This window comes from Odocoileus virginianus, chromosome 18 (assembly GCF_023699985.2).
Source record: "Odocoileus virginianus isolate 20LAN1187 ecotype Illinois chromosome 18, Ovbor_1.2, whole genome shotgun sequence".
Taxonomy (NCBI): domain Eukaryota; kingdom Metazoa; phylum Chordata; class Mammalia; order Artiodactyla; family Cervidae; genus Odocoileus; species Odocoileus virginianus.
Window position 1 is genome coordinate 55,395,872 of NC_069691.1, and position 5,218 is coordinate 55,401,089.

At 38.7% G+C, this 5,218-nt stretch overlaps 1 long non-coding RNA gene across 1 annotated transcript; it reads left to right on the forward strand.

Moving 5' to 3' along the window:
• The first annotated feature begins 2,032 nt into the window (after nucleotides 1–2,032).
• On the forward strand, nucleotides 2,033–4,828 carry LOC139039447 (uncharacterized). Its single transcript, XR_011492710.1, has 2 exons — nucleotides 2,033–2,165; nucleotides 4,572–4,828. It is a non-coding gene; the product is annotated as an uncharacterized lncRNA (long non-coding RNA).
• Nucleotides 4,829–5,218: the final 390 nt, after the last annotated feature.

Consider the following 5,218-nt stretch of genomic DNA (forward strand, 5'->3'; position numbering starts at 1 on the left):
AATCAATATGTAAGCTTACTATGTTTTCTCAAAAGATTACTTCTAAATACCAATAGTTTGCAATAAACAATGTAGACAACAGAAAGCAGTAATGACCAATTCCTATGCTTGGTCAATGAAGGCAACAGGAAAACCCAAACATGAAAACTGTTCTTCAGCTATAACATAATTAAGAACAGATTACTGCATAGTTGCTGTTCTTTGCAGATTTAAAAACCTTAAAATTAAGAGCAAATATTATAAGGCAGTAAGGTACTACAGACAATATGAATTCTCAGTGCTCACAAAAAATTAGCTATTCCATCAGCTAACAAGTATTTATTGTTACTACATGCCAAGCACCCTGTTAATATCACAAATTTCTGTCTTTACAGATATGGTAAAGATATGGTCCCTACCCACCTAGAGCTTTCAGTCTGGTGAGAGAGAGGTACCATATCAACATTTAAAGAAAAATCATTATAAACTATGAAGGGTACTGGGTGGAGGAACACACAGATGCATAAAATATATAACAGATGGATTTGTCCTCATCCTACTACCTAAGAAAAGGCTTCTCTGAATAATTTTGTATTTTTTAACTTTTTATTTTATATTGGAGTATAGCCAATTAACAATGTTGTGATAGTTTTAAGTGCACAAAAGAGTGATGCAGCCATATACATATACATATACATATACAGGTACATGAACTGTGGTGTTGGAGAAGACTCTTGAGAGTCCCTTGGACAGCAAGGAGATCCAACCAGTCCATCCTAAAGGAAATCAGTCCTGAATATTCATTGGAAGGACTGATATTAAAGCTGAAACTCCAATACTTTGGCTACCTGATGAAAACTGACTCATTTGAAAAGACCCTGATGCTGGGAAAGATTGAAGGAGGGAGGAGAAGGGGACAACAGAGGATGAAATGGTTGGATGGCATCACTGACTCAATGGACATGAGTTTGAGTAAGCTCTGGGAGTTGGTGGTGGATAGGGAAGCCTGGTGTGCTATAATCCATGGGGTCTCAAAGAGTCGGACACAACTGAGAGACTGAACTGAACTGATACATACACATATGTATATATGTATGAATATGTCCATTCTCCCCCAAACTCCTCTCCCTTCCAGGCTGTCATATAACATAGAGCAGAATTCCCTGTGATATACAATGGGTCCTTGTTAGTTATGCATTTTAAATATAGCAGTGTATATGTATCCATCCCAAACTCCCTAACTATCCCTTCCCCACATCCTTCCCCACTAGTAACCATAAGTTCCTTCTTCAAGTCTGTGAGTCTGTTTCTATTTTGCAATTAAGTTCATTTGTATCATTTCTTTTTAGATTCTGCAGTAACTTTTATCTGAGATATGAAGGACCAGTAGAAATTCACCAGGTAAAGAAAGACAGGAAGAGCATGGGAACAGTATTAGCATAGGCTCTGTGCTGGGATGGAACTCAGCCTCAATGGATTACTCCAAGGTCAGTGCCATGGTAAGCACTGAGTTTGGGATAACAAGAGAGGTTACTAAGGAAAAAAAAACAAAGCTTCTCCTTTCCCATCCTGACATAAGGCAAGAGGGGCCCAGAATTATTTATTCAAAGGACTAAGTAGTCATTTTATCTCCACCTCCTTGCCCTTTCTCTACACCTCCACACCACCATCAGGTCCATGATGTGGGGTCAGAGTAGAGAAGGGAAGACGTTACGGGTGGAGGTTGATAGCCTTGCATGAGAGCAGAGTCCCAGGTCTTGATTTTTCACTGTAGGATGTCTATAGGAGGTGGACGACATGAATCATGCCAAGAGAATCACAGTGAGAACTCCTGTGGGTGTGTCCAAACACTGCAGGCCCAGAGGCGTGTGTGTGTGTGTGTGTGTGTGTGTGTGTGTGTGTGTTAGTATTAGTGGCTCAGTGTCCGACTCTTTGCCACCCTATAGACTGTAGCCCACTAGGCTTCTCTGTCCATGGAATTTTCCAGAAAAGAATACTGGAGTGGGTTGCCATCTCCTCCTCCACAGAGGCTTCTGTGGGTGTGGCCAAACACTGCCTGCTCAGAGGCTGGGGGAAGGCAGTCGGGGAAGGCAGTGACGGCTGCCATGGCAGCCAGGCCATCTTCACTGTCTCACGGCCAGTACTGTACTAAAAGCCCTACTAGGATCACCTCATTATGACTCTCTGTAAGTTGAAGATTATTATTATCCAAGTATCCAAGAAAGAGCATGAGACTTTAAGAGATAAGTTGTTGTTTAACAGCAGATGTCTTATAAATTCAGTGTTTGAGCTCAGAGAGTCTGACTCTGGCCTTCCTGATCTAAATCCACTGCGCTGTCTGAGGTTGAATGTCCCAAGGCCCAAGGTAGATGGGTCCTGAAGCAGATTCTATTTGTTTATAGAAAAGAAAGTTCTTAACACTCTAGTGTTGGGGAGAAGAATCTATACCAGCTTCATTAAAAAGATTCATTTTGAGGAATGAAGAGGAAAGAGGAAAAATTAAGTGAAAGAAGAAAATCAGTTATGACTCCATTAAAAGCCTAAGGAGAGATTGGTAGCTTGGCCTAAGCTTAAGCCTAAAGTTGCTACTAGTAAAGCCAGAGTGATATGGTCAGATTTTGGCGATATTTAGGAAGTAAAATCAAGTCACATGGTGATGAGTTTTTATAGGGGGGCCAGGGATAAGCAAGTATCAGAGATGATTTCTACATTTATTGCTTACTCCACTTCAAATATCCTTTTATATTAGTATCATATGTTCTAGAATTCAAAGAATATGTCTGGCAGAAGACATAAATTTTGAAGCTGATCATACAATGATGAATTTCAATTCATACTTTCAAATGGCCCTTTTCAACTATAAAAATGTGTTACAGCTAATTTTATAAAAATTTCATTGCTAAAACCTTCTGTGGAAGAAATGAAATAACAGACAGTATAGTTCTAAATCTAATTTTAAGGCAAGAATATGGAAATACCTTTTTTCACACTAGAGTTATCTATGTATTTTTCAAAGCCAAGTCTGAAAGTGTAAGTGGATGACTCATCACCAAAGTGGGCCAATTGTCTGCAAACTGAATGGAAAATATCAGGACAGTTATGCACCCAGTGATAGTCAGCTTCAAACATAATTTTAACCATATGAGTCTTCTGTAATTTCCTTAAAAGCCAAAAGACATGTCTTCTGACATATCCTTTTAAAGATAGGATATTTCCTGGGGTTGATAGGACTAAATTATTTACCATAATATTAATGCTATTCCAAAATAACTTACTCCAGCAATCAATGCTCTCCTTACCAATACCAAAAATAGACTGTCATATACCTGATATAGTACTAGGAGACTAGAATGCTCTACTATATTATTTCTATTTCAAAAGATCTCCCCCACACTCTCCTTCATGTTACCAATGAGTATTTAGAAAGAAGTTTGTTCACCATCCTTAGGTTCTCATGCGTTAGCTTTTCTAAATGGATTTCACCTAATCCAAGTACTGCCTGGGTTTCTAAAGGATAAGGAGGAGCTTTTGTGATAAGTAAACAAACAAACAAAAACAAATAAGACTAAGACAAAGATCAAAGAAATACATACCTATGCTACCTGCCACATTTCAAAATCATAAATCTAGACAAACAGTAGTTCAATTAAATTCTTCTAGATCAAGAAGCTATGTTTGCATTCCATGGCTAACTATCAAGCTCACTCCTTACCTGGACTTCCAATTGTTCAGAGAGAACCTGTTTTACTTGAGTACTATAGAGACAAATTGATTATTCAAAAAACACTTTTTAAAAAATACACTATCTTAGTCAATTCAGGCTGCTATAACAAAGCACCACTGACTTCATGGTTTACAAGCAACAGAAATTTATTTCTCACAGTTCTACAGACTGGAAGTCCAAGGTCAAGGTACCAGTATGACCACATTCTAATGAGTGATCTCCTCTTTTCTACAGAGGGTCATCTTCTTGCCCTGTCCTTGTATAATGGAAAAAGCAGCTAGTTTTCTGGTCCTGTCTTCTAAGGCATTATCTTGTTTATGAGGGCTAGCCCCCTCAGGATCTAATTACCTCCCAAATGCCCAACCTCTAAATACCATTATATTAAGGACTGGATTTTAACAAAGAAATTTGATTGGGGGAAATTTTAGTCTATAACACCCACATTATAGTACATTTCTGGGTTGGCAGGTATGCATTACTCATGACCCAGGTCTACGTCCACATACAGAGCAGACATCACTAATCAATTACTGCTCTCCTTCCCTCATGTACAGAATATACCCTAAAACTCCTAAGCAAAGCACTACAGACAGTCACTACTTGTTAATCAGATTATGAGATGTGTAATAAAACTCACTTGCCATCCCTGGACATGTGGAAAAGTACTGAAGATGTTTATTCTAATTTACATATTATCGCTTAACAGAGGGGTGTTTTGACAAGTTACATAACCTTTTGGAGCACACAGGTCTTTCCTACATCACAAGGTTGTTGGAGAGAAACAAATGAAATAATGTTTGTAAAACCGTTCTGCAAACATTTAAAAGTGTTGCATAAAATTATTTCTTGTTATTACTTTTTTTTCTAGGACTGCACAAAAAATGGGAACATAATGAAGTAAAATTTAAACAGCCCTAACAAACACTTGATTCAATGTTCCTGGAACACAATCTCCTCACTTGAAAATACATATTCCAAAATTCAGCTCCACCTGAGATGGCAGAGGTTCTGAGGGCCATCTGGGGGTTTGATGTGATGTGAACATTTCTTTCACACTGGTCCTTTTTCCTACTTGCATTTATGTGACTGACAATGTGTGCACTAAATAAAGAGGTCTTTCTGCAAGTGTCTTCCTTGGTCGGTGTATGCACGCTCACAAGAAAATGGCACTGGGTAAATAGGTATTTTAGCTTCTGCAATGAAGATACGGGAAGGAATCAAGGAGAAAAATCTCTGCTTTGAAGAGATAAAGCAAGCCTATAATCAGAGTCACCCAGGCAAAGGCATTACCTGTGGGAGGCTGCTCTACTTTGTACTCACGTAGCACCTTTCATCCAGAAAGCTCAAATCACACACCGTTTAGTAAGCCCCTTCATCTACAGGGACCTCATTGATCCTCCCAGCAGGGTTATAAAAGCACATTATGGACCCCACTATGTGAATATGAAAACTAAGGCACTGGGAAGTGAAGTGCCTCATCAAAATGCATAGAAGTAAACAAATGAAAACAATTAA